The 21,737-nt window shown below is 34.4% G+C and overlaps 1 long non-coding RNA gene across 1 annotated transcript; it reads left to right on the top strand.

Moving 5' to 3' along the window:
- Nucleotides 1-819: 819 nt before the first annotated feature.
- LOC310899202 lies at nt 820-15,576 on the top strand. Its single transcript, XR_014584064.1, has 3 exons — nt 820-4,903; nt 6,870-6,957; nt 10,700-15,576. It is a non-coding gene; the product is annotated as an uncharacterized lncRNA (long non-coding RNA).
- The last annotated feature ends 6,161 nt before the right edge of the window (nt 15,577-21,737 follow it).

A 21,737-nucleotide genomic window follows, 5' to 3' on the forward strand; every position in this document is an offset into this window, starting at 1 on the left:
TGATAAGTACCTTTAATACCTATTTATTTTTTCCCCAGAATACTTGCTAAGCTTCCAAATTGTAGTCTAAGTGACTACATTAGTATTTTCATGCATATATATAAGGACACCACCTGTGAGAAGTCCTTATTTCAATAACACTTCTTCTATATAAATTTTCATAACAACCTCTCCCACAACTCTCTCTAATCCCATGACCTAACAATATTTTGAGTCAATTCCATCATTGTTTGTATCTCCTATTACACCTGAGAAGGCATTTGATCTCATACAATATGCAGCAGTTGCTATTGTTCTAAAAATGGCCTATATTGGATTTTCTGTGTGAACGGTTTCTGAAAATTATGATGGTTGAATTTGTGGTCAAGTCAGTCGTTCTGAGAAAGCTCATAAAATCCCTAGAGACTTCCAAAGAACAATCAATCCCTACATCAGGAAGCAAAAAGGAAGTGCCAACCCAGTGGAAATTTATTTATTACACGTTTGAAGTCTGCTGAAATAACAAAACATCAGACTTAACAGTCAAACAGGGCATATACAAAGGCGGTGGAATTAAATCTTATTTTCAGCCAGGGAATGGTATTCATGTAAGTATTAAAAATGGATTTTTTTTTTTTTAAGTCACTCCTATAGAAGTTAAAAGAAAAAGAATATGTGATCATATAAATTACATTAGGCATCAGTGAGAAACTTTCCTTGAACTATATCCTTGCAGGAAATTGGCTAAATGTAGCCCCTTGGCGCCAAGGAGGTCATGAGCTCTGCGTCAGTGCTAATTCATTTTTCGTGACCGCATTGTGTTGGGAAATCCCGATTCCCAGTGCTGAATTGTAAAAAAAAAAAAACAAAACAAAACAAAAAAAAAAAAAAAAACCCTTTGAACTCTATGGGGTTATGCACATGATATGCCAAACATGAATGAAATTTCATTTCTTTAAACCTGTAAGGAGTGTATGATTACAGAAAGTGTTCCATATCTCAGTAATCATTTTATTTTGCAAACATTTCAGACAATTTTATTTTCTGAAATTAAAATTATACTTGGAATGAAAATACCAAATACCATCTAATTTGTTCATTTTTGTTTTAAGATATCACCCAAACTAAAAATCTCTTAAAGCAAAATTAACCTATAACCACCTTTTAAGAAATCGTCAATTACAAACAGGTATTCACACAAAAAAAAAAAAGCTATTTCATATTTATGCTCAAGAAGAGTACTAAAATAATTTAATGTGCAAGTGCGAACACAATAGAGACTAAAACCACCCAACAGGCTATGCCTCAATGTTAAAATAGCCATTTAAGCTATAAATTCTCCTAAATAAATGACAATATTGAATGCAAGTCCTCAGATGTTGAAAAATACCTAGATAGAGATGTTATAGAAACTAAACACCACTGTTAAAAACTTGCAAATTGTGTTCTCCAGATAAAACGTTAAATGTGACAAAGAAAGAATATAGCAATGTATTCTTGAAGGCAAAGGTTAATCATGCATACAGCACGCATCTGTGAATAGGGAAACCACAGCATTCTGCACTAGCACTGACTGCTGAGCATGCCAAACTTAAGGTTATGTAGCCTGCGTTGCAGCTATGTTTAATAAAATCAGTGGTAATTTTAGAGAGTGCCACTTAAAGAGAGAAAAGATAAAACTCTTGACACCTAAGATGCAATTACCATACATGTATAAGCACACAAACTAGAATTCAAGACATTGTAATTCAGGACACATTTTCAAATCCTTGCAGACCCTCTTTGAAGGGTTCCACCAGCTCTTTCCCTGCTTCACCAGCTCCACTTGTCAGCGTTATTGCTATTTGTCTAGCCAGAGCTGTGTTGAATTACTACTAATCTAAACTCAGCTTCCTCTATAAAATGGTCTAGGAAGGGCATGCCACAAGCAACTACTAATGTAATGAGAGTCAGTTTTTCTCTGCGTAGGTGCCTACAAAGCTCTCCAACTTTGGAGGTACTAACGGCATACCAGGCATACTCCTTCTGCATCCACTGCCATCCACAGAGCAGCCTCCTTAGGTGGCTCATGCAGAATTGGGAAAAGGTTGAAATAAGCAGCAGAGCAGAGAGGTTTAGAGGAGGTCACAATCTCATTCTGTTACTGAAATTTTATGGTAGAAAGCGCAGTAGAAAACACAGGATTTCTTACAAGTAGGGCACATCATCAATGGGCAGGACTAGTTCATCAAAAAACACATTTATTATACATGTTATATGGGGGGAACAAAATACATTCCTCTACCATCGCAACAGATACAACCTGATGTTAGGGAAGAAGCTAACTGCTAATCATATGCGGGGGGTGACCTCCACTTCTCTCCCCTGTTCAGTGCTTCCATATTGGCGGGCAGGTAACTGCCTCAGGAGGGTCGCAACTCTGGGACAGACTGAACAGTCTAACTCCTGCAGCCTCAGGGCTTTCCCTGCATGAAATTACTGGAGTCAGTGCAAATTTTCTTTTGAATAGAAACCCAGCCAACCTCATCTGCTGAAAACTTGATGGTAATTTTGCATTGCACAGAAAGCACTTTCTACCTGAGTACAGCACTAGTATAGTTGTGAGTTCTCTCCAAACACCTAATTGTTGGGTCTCATTGTTGGTACTCATTTCCTATTTTCTTTGGTCTCTTCCTGATTTCATGCCCTGCCACCACATGTTAAGAGGGGAAAATTTTACCACATCCCACTGACACTGGCTTTATATTTGATTTGTTCTTTAAATAATGCATTTGAAAATACACATTATGGAGGTCTGAATTAAAAAGATCAATTAGACTTACAACAGGCTTTAAAACAAATTTCAGAGGGAAGATTGTGGCATAGTCTATGTGACATTGGAAACATTGCTTCAGACAACACCTGCAAAGAATCTGACCAGGTCTATCAATACATTTAGCATGAATACAATGTCAATAGAGATCTCTTTTAAAATAGAAATAGACTAAATTATCACCCAGAGGTTGCTTTTAGCTTATTAAGATGACACAAAATATTTGTGGTAACAGCGTTATATCTATAAGGCTTTCAAGCTGTTCATCAATACTAAATTCAGATTAAAGACATATGAGCAAAGAAAACACCTAAGAATACAGTCATGTGCTCTAGTCATGTTAAATTCCATCTGTTTTCTATGTAATACTTCAAGTAATTTTATAACTACTTCATAGCATAGCCAACAGATTTTCTAGTAAATGTACTGACGCAAACAGACCAACCATGCCGTTATTTTCTACTAATCATCCGGTTTCTGTCTACCTAAGAATTGCAGAGGTACATTCAGAGAAGGCAGTATTCAACATAAGTTGACCCAAGCACGACGAAGAGAAGATAATAAATAAGTAAAAATGGTAGGCATCCCAGCCGTTAGTTAAAAATCAGGAAATATTTTGTTAGTCAGTCCTCTACACTCTTTTTTTCTCTGAATACAGTCAGCCAATAGTAGCTACTGTCTGTTAGGGGGAAAAAAAAATCCAAGAAAATTTTTCTTCAGTTGCTTGTGAAAAAGAAATAGTGATTCAGAGCTGTTGGCTTTTTTTCCACAATGCCACTTGAAATAAGTGAATTGTGCCTTTGGAAAGCAGACTTTCTCCAAGCTCCCTGAGAGCAAGAGTTTTTCATTGTAGTCAGGGCGGTGACTTCCATTAACAACTAGTATTTATAATGCATTCATAACATAGCCTTTAATCCCCCTCCAATGTATTATATAATACCTTATATAATTAGTTCTTTCTTTAAAAACAGTAGAGTTGAAAATCCTACATTTCAAGAAGTGATGGTCTCTTTTCGACCTTGCAAATGATAACCTGCCAAGGCAGGTTGGTTCCGTATGCAAGCAGGCAGCCATTTGCTATTATTTTGTCCCCTATTAGTAGTCCAAAAATAAAATTCAGGAAGCATTGGGTTACGGTTGTAAATGGCAATGCCATTTGTGTTATACGTCTTTACAAAGAAAACATCTTTTGATGAGTTCAATGTAAAGAATTCTTCACATAGTGAGGAGTTTATGTAGCATCCTTCAAAAGTGAAGGGAAGTTCCTTAGAGGAGAATTCCCTCCAGGCATACGGTCATTCCCAGAATCCAAGCAACCAAGCAAAGAGAAATACGGGAGTCCACAGAACAACAGTTCTTGTCCCCCAGCACAAAAGAAGGCATAAAACACCCCACTACTCCACAGCAAGTGAAGAGCATTTAATACAAAACACACACTACAATGACCACAGTATGCACAGAAGGCATGTGCCATATGCTTGAACAGCATTCAGGGGGATTAGAAAATACCTACACACGTTACCAGAATTAAAAGTTATCAAAGACTGTTAGCTTAGATATATTATTATAAGATATATTATTGATAAACTTAAATTGTCCCTTACTCTGCTTTTCTACTTTTCCTTCGTTTTATTTTCAAATAAATATTATTTATTTTCTTAATACGTGCTACTAGACTTGAAATGTCAAAAATCTTGAAAGAACTTATCCAGTTCCCACCGATAATCCATTTGGAGCATATTACATCCTGAGCTTTGTTTTGATCATTAAGGAGGTGATTTCCATTGCCACGCATTTGTAATGACTAGCCATCTGGCTTTTGCAGATTTCTTTACACCGCTATTTAAAACTGAATCTAAACACTGCTCTTGTCTTGGGACCAATACAGGTATATCTGAAGAATCTGTTTATTTTAATTTCCTTGCGAAGTCTGTTTCAGCCTGAATTCTGGCAATTTTAACCCCTTAGTACTTCATCTGACCTGTAAGAAATGGCTTTCTTTCATGCTGTCTTGCAGGATGGAGGTTTGGGCAGAGAGGAGGTGGCAAAGGCAAGAAATTATTTCTTAAGTCACTACTCACCCCAGTAAGCCTAGAGATCTTCCCTAAGAAGGTATTTGGGGATTTAATTAGTTTTTTAATTTTGGATGTTGACTTCAAAAGGTACTAGATTTTACTTTGGAAAAAAAATTCATACTTATAGTTTCTATGTATATTTTTGTTTGTTTTAGCATCTAGAAATATATTTGAAGAACACATGCTTAGTAATTCTTATAATTTGTTGCTATGCATTGAACATATATATTTATTGGTTTCTGTCAATCATAACCTGGTAAATTTTTTAGAAATATGAGTATTGTTATATATTAACAGATTCATACAGTGAAGAAATAACAAATGCACGTACATTTTTTAAAGGACATTTTAATCATGTATTAATATTGAAATGTAGTTCTCCACAAATTCAGATTATGTTTTGATCCCCTGGGCTTAGTCAAATGTTTATTCTCTTTTAAGTAGTATACACAATTTGAAGCCTAAGCAGAATGTCCCTCTCCAAGTTAATTATTATACTCAAGGGCTGCCACACACGTATATAGTAGGTCAGACAAAACGCACATTAGGTGTTGTCCCACATCCCAAGGATGTTATTTGATGTGTTAACATTACAGTTTTTCTCTTTATTAGTCCCTGGAGTTGTGCTAATTTTGACAGCTGCTAAACTCATTTTCCTGCACTTTAACTGCTCTAAGGCAATCATAAAGGGACAAATCCTGCTTGGCTTCATAATGGAGAGAGGTTTTGCACAAGCTCTTTAAATCATGATGAAAGCAAAGTGATTGTTAAGACTTCATGGTTTGTTTGGGTTTTTATTTCCATTCAGGGCAAAGCAAACTTCCCAAAGCAGTGATCTTTGTCCCTCTTCCACTACTCCAGTCCTTCAGTATTTAGAAAATAGCTACCTAAGCACTGACCTTTAAAATTCTGTATTCTGTCTGCTGCTAAACTACAATGATAAGATAATAAGCACTTGTTTCATTAAAAGGTTTCTGAAGACAATTGCGGCATCAAATCACTAACGTAACTTTTTAAACAAATATCTTCTGATGAAATCAGAAATTAAAATTTGTGTTTAAAGTGAAATTTATTTTAAAAGGGAAATAGGAGCTCTGCTTTATGCTGTTTCTGCTGTTTCTCTACAATGTGTACTTTTTGGCTTTTCAATACACCTCATACATGTTATGTTATAGACCATAAATTCATAGAATCATTGGGGTTGGAAAAGACCACCTAGATCATCTAGTCCAACTGTCCCCCTATTACACCTGTTTTTTGGTAATACCACCAATAATATAATATAATATTAATATAATATGTGGTAATACCACAAATATTATCCACTAAACCACGTCCCTAAAGGATGGTGACTCTACCACCTCCCTGGGCAACATGTTCCAATGACTAACCACAGATGTTGGAAAAGCTCCAAAAAGAACATAAAAATCCCAGCAGAAATTTTTGAAAGTGAATAGCATGAGAACTGCAAGGAGGAAGAATTTCCTCAAAGGATGATGTCATTGTGAGAAAAGGAGCACTACATTTCATCAAAAAGTCTGGTAATATGCATTTCAAAGGAGGAACTGGGAAGACATTCATCCTTCTGGAGGAACCACCATACCATCCTTTCAGATAAAGCAACAGGTAGAGAATATGGTCTAAAAAAATGCGTTTAATGAAGTTAAATATCCAAACTACTATCATAATCAAAGCTATCAAATATATGAGATTAATTTCTTTCATGTAAATGATTCTTTTGAATGAATATCTAGAAACAAGTCTGGAAGCAAATTTCACAGGCCAGAATCTGAAGGTGTTGCACATGCCATCAGAGATTTTACTTCCCCTCCCATTTCCACACCATGAAGCTATTCAAAATACTAATATTCATTTTAACTCCTCCAATAGGCTGGTTTCGTAGAAATTACTATTTTACTTATGACCAAACTTTACATGAAATGCACCTGGAAGGTTAAAGATATCCTGAAAAAAGTTTCCACAACTGAGTCCCCTTCTTTCAGGTTCTTAATATACAGGAATTATGTCTCCTCACTACCATCAGTGGATTGGCCAAAGAGGACACAACTCCAAGTACCATATTTATTTGCAGTAAGTGAAACTTCTTACGCTTCCTAAACTGTAACAAATACTTTATGTTCCCTCCCATGACTTATAGCAGCCTGGTCTTTGAAAAACAAAGAATTAACCTAAAAAGGCTACTCAGAGGGGAGAAGTTAAACAGGAAAAAATATATATGTATATATATACATATATATATATATGATTTGTGTATACTCTATTGAGTAAAATCAGTGAGACCTCAATCAGACCTGTTTGTTAGATAAAGCATAATGGGTTTAGCAAGAGCAGATACCCACTACACCTCTTGCTCTGTCCACGCATATTTCTCAACCCACAGCTGACTTCTATCAAAATGAGGCCTCAAGGCAGATATTTAATTTCATTTCCCTCTTAACGTGACTCATAGGAGAATGGACTGGAACTGCCCTCTTCACCTCTGTGATTTCATGAAGAAGTAATTCTGCATGCTCCCCTGCAAAATACTGTTATTCTTAGTTCACACCTTTTATCTAAGGTTACGCCATAGCATTACTGAACATTACATATAAACACCCTCAAAAACACCCTAACATTCACATCCTGAGATACTGTCATCTTGTGGCAGAACTGAAGACAGAGTCAAAAATGACTTAGTGGCAGTTTAAAAAGGCTTTTCTTTAACGGCTCACTTAAAGGCATTTCCTGCTATTGTCTTTGGAAAGCTATGTCAACTGCTCATTGTTCTTCAGAGTCTAGGCTGACAACATAATTTTTCAGTCTGACCAAGTTTTGACTGTTATCTTCCATTTTCAATGACATATACGTCCCCAAATGTCCAAATGTATAATTCTCAAAACTGGAACTTTAGCTTTTAAATCACATGGAAACTGTTTTTATGGAGCACTACAAGGGAACAAATCATAAGCCAGTCTTGAACAAATGACCTGTCTCCAAGGGTCAGCAACCTAGTGCAGCATTTTAGTAGATTCACCTCATTTCTCCCAGCTCCATAAGTACAGCTCCATGCACGTGTACTTTTTACAACAAATACCTCCTTCAACATCTATTGAGCTAGACTAGCATCTTTACAAATTTGGATTATTTCCCCATACTTTCTAATTAAGAAACTATATTTCAGCTCCAATGCATCTATCATAATCATTTTTGTATTAAAAAATTTATAAAATACATCAAGTTATTCAAAAAAATGGAAGAGTCACAAATTGCTCAGTAGGCTCTTTGGGCTCTTGGTGATTGCAAGCTTGGTTTTAATAATTCATGAATGCTTTCTCTTTAATCACCAAGTTAGTTTAAACAAGGAGTTAAGTACACCACTACTTGTTAATATAATCAAAATCTCTCAAGCAATACATACACAAGTGAAATATTTCTTCTGAGTTGGACTGAAACTATTTTCTTAATTACTAGGAGCCAAAGAATTGCACAAAATGCACACAATATCCACCAGTCAGAACAATTTGCAAGGTTGACCACTGCTTCTATATTATTTCATTTTTAAGGTCTTAGAGAGGTTTTCTCCTCTTTGCCTCTCCTCTTCTCTTTCAGCTCAAAGGAACACATAACTGGTTAGTTTATGATAACTGTCTTACATCCCTGGAAATGAGTTTGAATTTGAATCTGTTTTCAGTTGAAAGCCTAAGAGTAGATATGTGTCACTACTTTTAATACCCAGGTTTTCTATTGTTTAGTCCTAGAAAACACTAGCTTAATATCTAGTTAAAGAATTATTCTCTATACATCAGCCACAATGCTATTCTGCATGGAAATAGTTGTACACTTGAAGTGATGTATACCATCATTTTCCAGATGTGGAGGGTTATCCACAACATAAGAATCTCTCTTTTTCTTTGTTATAATCTGCCTTTTTTTTTTTTTAAAGCAGAGTACATATTTTGTCATTTTATTTTTACAATCTTTCTTAAAAGATTCCGTGAACTGTTGACATTATAATATTCAAAGCACCCAAGGATATCTAACAATATTCTTCATTATTTCTATGTGGTAAATTATCTTGTTCCTTTTTTTATATCTTAATTTTTTATTATATACAAGGAAGAAAATATCTCCAGTTCTGTCCCACTCTATTTAAACTGGCCATGAGCACTTATAAAACATATGTAAGATGACAGACTATATATTGTGTAGACTGAAAACACAAGCAGGAAAAAAGGAAAAAGAAGAAACAGTTGTAGAAAGATCCTCTTAAGTATCCTCAGGATGGTCTCTAATACATTTCCATATGTTAAGGTGTGAATCACCCATACTCACATAATTCCTTAACAGAAAAGTTCAAAAATACAAAGAAATATTAAAATAAGCAATTACAGCGATTTCACAACCCTCTAGGCATTCTGTCCATCTGTCCTTACCATTGATAAGTTTCTGTCTTGCCCTAATTGTCTGTCCTCATTGCAATTTGAACCCAACTGATTTCTGTGTTATCTAAAAACAAGAAAAAAAAATGTATTTTCAAGCAGTTTTTCCCCACATTAATTTGAACACCATTCAACCCAATCATCATTGTTTTTTTTTTTTCCCTAAACAATCTCAAGACATTCCATTTTTCTTCATGGGATCATGCCTTCTAAAAGCTTATTTACATCTTTCTAGCTTAGTTTAAAGCAAAAGGACTACCTGACACATTTTGTATGTAATCCTTCTCTTCATAAATCCAAGAGTGGCAACAAGAGTTTTTGCATCCTGCCCACTTTATTACACCACCTTCATAATTTTTCTCATTTAGGTGTACAACTTCTCCTGTTATCAAATATTTCTCAACTATTTTCTTCAGTTTTTTTTTTAAACCATTCTAATCTCTCATTCTGTATGCTTCATGGCTTCTTTGTAGGACAGCATTATCTGCAAATGTTTTATATATTCTTTTTATTCCATAATTAAATCAATTAAGTAATTTTGAAAAATATCATGCATTTGTCACACAGGAAAAGGTATCTCACATTAGATGTCCAAGAACAGAGATCCTCCAAAATCTCTTCTCAACCACAGATGCAACTTTAGAATTCTAAACCAGAACATTAGAAGGCCAGATTCATTTTAACGTAGCCTATTAACAATAAATTCAAAACAAAACAACAACAAAAAAAGTTGCATACATTTATTTTTGACCTAATGTGACCACTGCTTTAGTTTGCTTGTTTGTTTAAATAAAATTCTTATGAATTTCAGACTATCTTCTCCACCACCCAGAGCCCAGTTACCTGGGCAGGAAATCAAATAAGAAATGGGATGGCTTACAAGTAATGCAAGTGTACTTTGATTTTCACTTTATTATTTCCTTTATCAATATAAAGAATAACTTTCAGTTAAGTGAAAAGATGTGAAAATTATAGCATTGACTACATAAGAGTTATGTATTTCCTACAATACAATTGTGATCGTTCAAAATACTTGTTTTAGTAGAAGATTTTTTCCCCCCACAATCCCGCTTTTCTTCATTCAGTCCTGCAGGATAAGGCAGAGACCTTTTGCTTATGATCATGCAAATCTGTGAGTACTAAGGACTGTACTATCATAAATTTATCACTCAGGGTGACCAATTTCCCTGCACAAATGTACAAGACAATATAACAGGAGAAATCAGCTTTAGTGTCAAGATACAGAGCTGTAAACTGATATACTCGAGAGAAAAAAAAAATACAGTCAAGTAAAGAACTGGTTTTGAGAAACAATATATATCATTAGATATGTATGATTATACATCTAAACAATTTAAAATAAAGATAGAAACTACTCTGATGTGTTTTTGTAGATGACTGGATAAAAGTGGTCAAGAAAAGTGTGCTTCTCTTACCTTCTTTTTCACTGAGGACCTTCTAACAGTACCACATCCCACTGAAAGCAAGAAGTCACATATAAAACCAACATCTAACATGCCCCATTCCAGTCATCTTTGGGATCCCAAACCAAGGTAGGTACCAACTAAATGACAACCTTTATATCCACCCAGAAGAGAATTCCTCTAGAAACAGTTCTCACTGAAGGGCCAACACTTTCTCCTAAAATACACTGAAATCAGTTCACAAGTGAAGCTTAGGCACAAGTAAACTCAAACTATTCCCCTTTTTCATGGGAGTACAGAAATCAGTCAGAAATAGTGAGCACAACTTTGTTGAAAGCAGACCACTGCTAAGTAAACCTTCGGAGCCACTTTGTAAACAGCCAGAAACATGCAGCCAGTTTTCTGTAAACAGCCAAGTCACGCACAAGCTGAGGGCAGCAGCCTTCTGCGGAAGGTTTTGGTTGATATTTAACAGGGTTACATTTTAAACTAGCAAATAGTCACAGTTATTATCATTGCAGTTTGATTGCACAAACTAGAAAACCAGAAGAAGGAAAAAAAAAAAGTACCAAAACCTTTCAACCTTTTCTGATTTGGTGACACTAAGAGGTTGATGGGACAGAATAAATCAGAAGAAAACTCAATCCACCTCCTTCTAAAACATGACAGCCAAATTTGTTCAAGGTCTGTTCTTAATCCTCACAAATAAGCAGAGAAAAATTTTAATTCACGTCAACTTTACTCAGAGCAGCGGACATAAGTACAAATATTTATGCCTTGCTTGTTTGCTTTTTTCTACTTTACACTTAGCCCCCATTAGCATACTTTGAGAAGGAATTAAACTGATCATGTGAATAACTTTCCTGACCTCCAGAGCTTGAAAGATTTAAGACTTGTATTTACTCAGAGCAATATTACATGTTTTATCCAAAGGAATTCTCTTTCCTTTGATGTGGCTTCTTATTTATCTTTACAAAGTGAATGTATCACTATCACTCCCACAGGAATTCATTAAACCAACTTAGTCTTTTAATCCTGTCTCTCTGATTGTACCTTAAAAATAAACTATATTACTATAAAGTACTCAGTGCCACAAAAATGAAAGATTTAGCACATTGACCACAGTTCAGGCTTAGGCTGCTCTTACAAATTGCTTGGTGAAGCTTTTAAAACTCCTGAGATCTTCTAGGTTGAAAGGCAATGTAAAAATGAAAATTGTTGACAGAATGAATACATTTGTTCATTTTCTGCAGAAATTACTTACTGCCTTCTCTCATTTTTGCTGATGTAAACCAAAAGGGATACTTCTGTAAGACTTCTACACTATGGGCTTTTATATGTTCATTTTTAGTTTTTACAGAAGTAGGATTAATAAGTATCGCACAGCCTGACTAATCATTGTTACTTTGTAGTAATGATGGGTATTATTGATAGTGTACATAACCTATCCCAATACCAATTTTAAATAGTCCCCCCAATTCTCCTCTTTCTAAAAGAATGCAAGATTTTTTTTTTCTCCAAAATTGTAAACTGCTGCAGAAAATTGAAGAGGTCTAAATAGAAAAGCTAAAACTTAACACAATCCTATTTCTAATGCAAATCTCTCAGTAACTTCAGTAAAGTATGAACCTAAAAGGAAGAAACTAAAACTTTCAAATACCTGCAAGCTAGAGGATAAGACTGGTTAGTGTATTTAAGGCACCTTGATATCTGTGATTAACATGCAAAAATGTTAGGAATTTTGTTATGGCATGGATTCTGAAAACAGTTTCACAAACTAAATTCAAGAGATTTCTATAGAACTACAGATTTATTCTGAGAGTTCAACCTTTAATTCATTTTTATCTTACCATTATCTTACATTAATTGTAAATTGAAAAGATGTGATGTCACTAAGTATTTTGCCAAAACAAACAAGCAAATAAAACCACCACAGATTAGGTCATTAGTGAATATTCTCAGATAGGAAGAATATTGTTTGGATATTTGCATTGGACTGGTCAAGGACTGATTTGTTAAGTTTTGAATAATGAATATTAAGGTTCTGAGGTTTACGCTCGCTATAAAAACCAACATTAGAAGAAAGTATGAAAATGTCATCTTTGTTCTTATCTTATTACTACTAGTTTGAAGTGCAGGGCGTTCTGGTTAGCCAACAGGAGAGGTGGAGAAGGGGCTACAACTAGTTTCGCTGGTTTTCTATCCTTGAATCCTTAGCAGGTTTTTCCTGCATGTATGCCAAGGAACTAATCAAGAAACATATTTGGCAGTTTTTGCTGAAGGATGCAATTGCTGATCATCATCATCTTTGGCAGGAAGAGTTCTGTAATTTTGGTCAAATTCCTGTAAAACATAGGTATTCCTGAACCTCACCTGTATTAACAGCTAAATGGTTCCAGTAGAATGTTGCTATCATGAGAGATATCAAAGAGAGATGCACTGGAAGGGATGAAGTCTGAGAGACCCTACAGATTTAACGTCTGAAGTGATGTCTAATTATCACAATTTTCTGATTTCTTTGTTTTGAAGTAAAAAAAATAAAAAATAAAAAAAAATAGAGAACTCTACCCAGAGAAATTATGATATTAGAGAAATTATGAAAGAGTAGAGAAAACTCTAGTAGCCTAAGTTTTGCCCTGTCTTTATATATCAATGCCATAAGCAACATAAGTATAGACGTGTTTTATTTCTTAAGTAAACAGAAAGAACTTGCATTTTGTGTCAGCTGAAGGGATAATACACAGAGGATGTCAAACTAAAGCTAAAACGTTACCAGCAAAAATCACTTTTTGCAGAGAACAGTTATAGAACAAGGAAGGACACGGTATGAACTTTTCTAAATTGCTTACAGAGATTTTTTAGAACATTGCTTTATTAAGCTGCTAGCAGTGTACTAATAAAAAGTACTTTCTACAATATCCTTTTCCAGCTTTAATTATACTTATTGTGTAATCATAAAATTATAAGATATGAAGATCTTTTGTCTAAAACTGATAGTATCTTTCTCATCTCAAACTAGGTGTACATTGTTTTAATTTCCTATGGGGAAATGGCATTGCTTTACCCTGACCTGCTGTGTTACATAATGTAACAATCCAGCTCATTCAAATTACTACAAGTTACCTAATTCTCCTAATCTACTGAAATTAGCCTGAAGATGTGATTAAAAATAAATAAAATAAAAAATCATAGTTACCAAATACAATTGAGAACCATAAAGGATTTCATTTAGAAGCCAAAGACTGAGAATACAAGTTATCTCAATTCCTGCTATTTTTTGTCAGGAAATTTGAATCTTTGGACTTTTTTTTTTTAATTTTTAAATTATGGAATCTTATATAAATTCCATTTTACAAAAAAAGGGAAAGAAAGAAATCACAAGGATTTTATACAATCTGATAACTAAAATTTACTGCTCAAGAGGTTCACCTAACAGATTACAGCTCTTGGTGTCACTACGCTTGTCCATTTACCTGAGTGACTATAGCAAAGCATATTTAACATGACCTTGGTGAACCATATAACCTAGAGGGGAAATGTGGCAAACAGATATAATGAAAGCACGAGATATGTGAACTTAACTCTCATGAAGCATCACAATAGCTTAAGGAATAAGATTTCAGACTGATTCTAAAGGAAGACATTAGGTTTTTGTGGTGCACTGAAAGCAGCTATTTTGTTTCAGGGATGCTGATGTAAAAATTCTAAAGTTTTAAGCAGAAGCAGCTCTACAGGTAAGAGCGAGCATTCCAGGAGAAATGTTTGCTTTCTATTGATTTTTTTTTTTTTTAGAGAGAGAAAACTATTTGTTTTGTTTGCTTGTTTACTGAAGAATGGACAAAAAGAATTAAAGTCGGAGCAAAGATTTCCTGATATGGATGTTGGTACTTCCTGTATTAAAATTAACTTGGAGAAATCAAATGCAAACAGTGATGACAGTATGCTACTACTTCTATATTGTTAGACTTAATTTAATTTCTGCAATATTTGGCTACCCAAAGCAAAAAGAAGTCTTTCTAACATGATAGCAAACATCCAATGAAACCCTTCCTTGTCAATAGATGTCAGCATGTAACTGTATATTAATACAGGACAGTGGACAAAAGAACTGTGTTTAAATAACCTAAACAAAATATGATACAGTAAAATAATAAAGGACCTATGCAGAACTAATAAAAACATGTAGTTCTTTTGATTTTCTTCTAGGGTATGGGTTCAAACTGTCTAAAAATGTTAATCTAAATGTTGAACTGGAGAGCTCCCATCTCCCCACACCATTCCCAATTCACATCATGACTACAGAGTATTTCCAGCTGTTACTGACTTGTTAATAGGACCACTGTGAACACATACTATTGTTTAATCCTTATGTATAAAAATGATGAGTACTAGTAATATTTCCAATATAATTCAGCCCTGTGATGACTTTTTTCTTTGAAAGCTGTACTCTTTTTTTATTCTCCTTGCTAACAATGAATACAGAAGTTGTCACATTATGCATGACAATAGCACATACTAACATTGTCTTAAATAGGCACACCTCGACTACAGAAGAGCAAGAAAGCACTATGGAAGAGTTGTTAAACATTACATTAGAAGATATGTTCCTCTTCCTCTCATCTTACCTAATATTTTATCTTTTTGCCCCTCCTTGTGCAATGACCCCCAAGACAGGGAAGTAAAACACAGTGCTATTAAAGTGCTGGAGATGTTGCACCCAGATTACAGCCTCTGTTGTTAATCAGTTTGCTGCACTATAACTAGTGCAGATAACATGGGATAAAGAAACACATCTTACCGAATAACAATTACAACTTGCTTTTTTTCAATCTGAAATCATGACAAATCAAGACCAGATCGGGGGGGGGGGGGGGGGGGGGGGGGGGGAGAGAGATCAAATAAAAAGTTTTCTTTCTCCTCTCTAACATCTATGTACCGTTTTGATGTACTTTCTAACATGTTCTACATATTGATCTTATCACTGGTTTACAATTCCACATCACAACAAATTTGCTGTATATAACATGTTTCAATATATCAGATACTTCTCTTTGTAGTCCCTATCACTAATTTTGCCAGGGCTGCATTTCTATGGTGACCAGTGGTGCACTTTATAGCACTGGGGCCTCTAGTACAATTTTTTAAGGCTTCCACTGCCATCCTCTGCCCTTACTGTTTTATTCTACATCTTATTCCATGTTGAAAGATAGTCCACTTTACATAGAAAAATGTTGTGATATTAGTACCTATTATTAAAATACATACATAACAATAAACATCATATCACAAAATAGAAGGTAAGCTTATGTCCAAAAGCTGGATCTGAATTACAATGAGAATCAAAATGTATTGGTCTTGATTACACTAGACCAAAATTAAAACATGAGAAATAAAAGTATGCTGTGATGTTCCCACCAAATAAAAGATCAGTAACAGCATCTAAAATTACACAGACAATATGTAAAATTTCAGAAGTATTGGGAAATCTATAAAAAACTAACTGCAACAAGTTCTATCTGGACAGTAGGAAAGCACAACAGATGCATACTGAGCAATTTCTGTTAGGATTACAGCACCACCTAGTGTGTTCTGGTACTGCTCCTAACAGAAGCTTTCTATTTTTCACTTGTGTTTTTCTTTTGTAATTGAAATCCAGTATTTCTGGGTTTCTTTTTGTTAGTAATTCTTTTAATCTGTATTATATGATTGTGGTCTGAGTTTCATTAAATTCATGGATGTTGACTCCATAAGAATGTCACCAAAGGAAGTGTTACATATTACACTAAAGTCCACAGCTGCCAAGGCAGGACCTCCTTTCCTTTGTCCCACTCTTTAAGGCAACGAATATAATTTTCTTCAGGCTTGGAAGAAGGACCCTGTCTGCAGGAACAAAAGTAGCCTGGTGGTAGGACTGGCTACCTTTGTAAGCCCCTAAATGTGGCTCTCCAGATTCCCAGATTTTTCAAGTTACCAGAAGCCTTCAGCCTTCTTCTTTCTATTTGTCTTGAGCATGCTGAAAGACTATGGAACAAACTCAATATCGAGCAAATAGGTTGGTATGGTGTGTGTGTTTGTTTATTTATTTTTGTTTTGGTTTGGTTTTGTGCCCCCTCCCACCCTTCCAGAACAGGATAATCCTAGATAACCCTGAGCACAATTTGATAATGATACTTGATAATTATATGTTGCCTTTCATATCTTTCTCCAATTGCAATGGTTATTCAAGGGAGGACAGTTGTAGATTTGGATAGGGAAGGTAGGTTATATATTTACTTACTTATCAAGAAGGAAAAACAGTGCTAGAATTAAAAAGGAAGAAGAAACACAGCAATTAAGCAAGCGTCTGAATTTTCACATACTTGTAAAGTTCCATTTCAGTTGTACCACCCTACTACATTCAAACTTGAAATGGATGTATTATTGTTTTTGTTTGTTTAATTTCAATAAGAATGATCAGAAGGACCGGAAAACTGCAACCTTATCAAGCATTCCACAATGTATCTGTATACGTATTTAAATATATCTAAGAACTTACAACTTGACAAGAACCATTGAAATCTAGCATTTAAATGCTAATTTCAAGTTGTCCAGGCTAATCCGTGCCTTTGCACAAAGGGAGTATGCATACTACTTTCTTTTAATTGCACTCCTGTCTTATACAGTGAACTTATTGCTGAACATAAGTACTGCTCAGAAATTATTATTTCTTCTTAGAGTCTTTATGTAGAATTTTGCTCTTTCCTGTACATTATTCAAACCCAATGCTAAAGGTAGTCACGTTTGTCAGTTAGGGTTTCAGCCCTGGAGAGAGCAAAAACCAGTTGCAAATGGTAGCAACTACCTATCTTTGTACAATCTTTGCACAGTCAACCTTTCCAGGAGACAACAAGCCCTCCTAACTGATAAGCTATGAGCAGGCTGTAATGGAACAAGTCTCCTTCCACTCAGTGGTAAATGGGTCTCTGTGCTAAAAGGATTCAAATATTTAACGTACACGAGACAATCTGATTGTGTAGTCTAACAAGGAAGACATTTCCCATGGGAAGCTATGAGGTCTTGTTTCAGTTCACTGCATCATTCACTTATTTTCAATGCCTCAAAGCAAATTTCTCGGTGAATTGCTTATGAAGGAATCAGAGATTCAGTCTTCTCTATTTAATGGAATTTAATTCATCACAAAGCTACAAAGCTGAAGTTCTTCCGCTTTCTCATGAATAAACACATCATTTACTAAATCTTAAATAAATAAAACACAAAGCCCAAATATGTAAAGGTGAAATTGCAAACCTGACCATAATTGCATTCATCACAATTGGCTTTACTATCAGTTTTAGCTCCTTTACTTACTCTTTTTTCAAGAACATCATTCATGATTCATTTTTCATAGTCATTGAGCAACACTATTGCACCAGCCTATTAGATGCTTTAATATTTTTAATACATTTGCATACTTTATATTAGCAAGCTAAAACAAACTGGAACTTCATAACTACAGGAATACAGAATAACTATAGTAATCATTGTTGTAATTCAGATTTTAAGAAGTTCATGCAGAGTTGCTCTTCTTTTTTAACTTATTGAACTGAAGTCTACAAATTCGAGAAAGTGTAATAAAATATAAAAACAAAATCTAATTAAATTTTACTCTTAGCAGCAAAATACAAGCCTGTATTATTTATGAAGAGTAATGTATACTCACATCTGGTTTCAATTACATGCTGTATATATGGATAGCTGAATGGTGATATCTCTGTACAGAGTAACACAACAGGTTGGCTATACCTGAGCTAGTTACCTCTGTGTCCCTTCACAGTCAACAGAAGTCACTTAAAGGGTGCTTTTTTTCTTACCAATATTAGAATGAGATTAGTCATGCTATCGAAATGCCTGTTTCTTTCTTCTGTCTGTAAATGAACCCAGATGACTAATTCTGATAAAGGAATCTGTGTTATGGATGTCAATATTACATCAGATAAGTCCCAAACCAACTGTCTTTCTTTCTCATCATTCTTACATGTAGAATAACCTCTTCTGTTTATTTGTTTTTTCTTATGAAAACATGCTTGACTTAATCTATCTGACTCGGTAACAAACTATTTTAAGCCTTTATTTCTTGACTTTTACTTGACACATTGTCAGAGTTACTTAGAAATATCATTTTGAATGAGTGGCTGTTATCAATAAAAGCATTATTTCTATCAATTATTTTTTGCTATGAATCTTTGGGAACTCTATATCATTTCACTGACAATATTATTGATGTGTTACTTCGTCATAAACATTAAATGATCACAGGATGAAACAAACAGTAATAGCAGGTTCTGGGTAAAAACTAATTAAGCTGCCTAGTTTAGTTTAAAAAAATATACATGTATATTTAAGAGATCAGTTGACTAAAAGTCACCAGTATTGAATTTTTGAGTCTCCAAAAACTTTTTAAACTAATATGTTCAAAGATGAGGGAAAATACCTCCAAAGATTTAATAAATAAATAAATAAATAAATAGAGAGGGGAGTGAAATTCATCCTTAATTTCTTAAGCTAACAAATACCAAATACAGAGGTTCATAACAGCAATGTTGTTTCAAATATGGGAGGAAAAATACCTCCAGGGACATGAATTGTATTAAATATTTAAAAACATAACTTTTCTTTCATCTACATCTCTATCCAAATTCTAATTAAATTAAAGGTTTAGAAAAAAAAAAAGTCTTAGTGAGTACTAAGAAGGTTAAGAAGGCCAGATACTCAGAAATTGATGGCCAATAACTTAGAAATCACCAGACAACATCTTTCCTTAGATATGTGAGCAGGAGTTGTTCAGGGTTAGGGAGACTGAACTGACAAGAAAAAAAGTTATACTGACCTGGAAAACTTCATCTAAATTAGCATGTCTGTAGACTCTGTGTTGGTATAAAAAGAGTAGAACAAGACCTTATCCAAATCATACACTAACACTTTTTTAATACTGGTTACAGAAATATCTGGCTTGTGACAAAGCACCAAACAAAGAAAAGCAATGAAACAAAGTAAACTCAAGCAAGGGTTGAAAAGAGCTTTACAATCAGAATTAAATCTAGCAACGTTTTTTATCATACATAAATGAGATGTATACACACACGATAACCCCTAGAGAACACATTCATCAAAAAAAGACAGAAGACAAAAACAAAGAAACAGACATGAAGTGCAAGATAACATTTAGAGCTATCTGTGATATTGTGATGATAAAATATTCTCTCAAGATAAAACAAAATTACATCCTCCAAGGAAACAGGCCTTCCTATTTATATGTCATCATATGGCATGAAATCAATTTTTTTCCGTGGAGCCATGAATACAAAGACCACTTCGCAGCTCAGAAACTTGGCAATATTCAATAGTAGTGCATTACAGTGGCATATTTTAAGAACAGCTAAAGCCCCATTTTTTCTTTGTTTGTACTCAGTAAAGATAAATTAACCATGAGTTGGTGAGCTTTCCTCCATCAGAAGATATCTAGTCACTGAATTTCAACCTAACCTTCCGAGAACAAATAAATTTTAAAGAGAATCTCTCTTCTTGTAAATTATTAAAAATACTTAAATAAAAATGAACTTTTTTTGCTTGAAATATTATTTGGTTCCTCATAGATTTGACAGTGAGGGAGGGTAAGCTTCTGAAATGGAAAAAGGATAGATTGCATTGCACTGAAATGCAATTACCACGTTGCAGAAGCTTTCATGCAAAAACTGCTTCATTTGTCCAGTCATTATTCAGCATTATTTTTCTATTTATTGCTTATAATTCTTAACATGATTTTCTCAGTTCCAATAGGAAGTTCAGTATATGAACCGCACAGGGACATTCTCTAGTGAAATGTAATAACATATTTCCCTAGTAGTGTAACTTTCTGCAGGAAGGTTCCATCAAGACAGTCTCACCTAAGTCTATAAATTTACTATCCCTCAATACACCATCAACCAAGAAGTTAGTAAAACTTTTTGAACATGACATGAATAAAATAACCTCTGAATGGAATCATAGGTAAATAAGCAAAGTCTTTCCCCCTAATTTTCTCTCATAAGTGAAAACACTGGAGAAGTTGCTTCATGTACGTCTACCTAGGTCTTATTTTCTTTTCATGTGCGAGATAAAGCAAGGTCAACAAAGTAAAACTACGAGTAAAAAGCAAAAGTAAAATTCTAAATATCACATATTTGCTCATAACAATGAACTGAATATTCTTCTAAAAGACCATAAAATGACAATACACAACTTATTCAAACTAAGCCTCTTCCTTTTAACCACTAGGGTCTTGCGGATGCCTTCTTTTGAAAACTTGTGAAAACTCATATGACTAGTATATTCATCTGAGCCAGATCTACAAGAATGGACCCTATGTACAAGCAAGAAGAATCAGACAGGAAGATAGGAATGAAAAGCCTGTGGATAGTATTTAAATTCCTTACTGACATCTCTTGTTCTAGCATATCCATATCTATGTCATGACTTTCTCTCTCAGAAGTTGAAAAGTGAGCCTAGTTGCCTTAGAAACAAGTTAGATACACCATCAACTAAAATATAACATGCTACAGGGAATTTACAGGAAAAATGCACTTAATAAAAGAGTTCAGGATTACTTGTGCCAAAAGCCCACCCAGTATAAACATATGCTGGCAACCAAAGATGTTATTGTTTCTCTGCCCTTACTATATAACCTATTTTTTCCCTGAAGCCTTTTTTTTCTTGGCTGCATTGCTAAAAGATGGATCATCCAAATACCTGCTTAAACATGTTTTTACATGTACATCATTATCGTTATTGTGTAAAGACAGCTAAGTATTAATTTGGAAATAATGCCTGAACATATATCATTGGGATGTGTATTTAACCTTCTGGGCATGCAAAATTTGTTGTAAAAAGTTTTACTAGGGTTTATGAGAGTTTCACAGAAACCAAGAAAATAACAATAAAAAAAATCAAATAAAAGGTAAAAAGTAGTATTGCAATCAAGTAGTATATAAAT

This window comes from Anser anser (assembly GCF_964211835.1).
Source record: "Anser anser genome assembly, chromosome: 4".
NCBI classification, from domain to species: Eukaryota; Metazoa; Chordata; class Aves; order Anseriformes; family Anatidae; genus Anser; species Anser anser.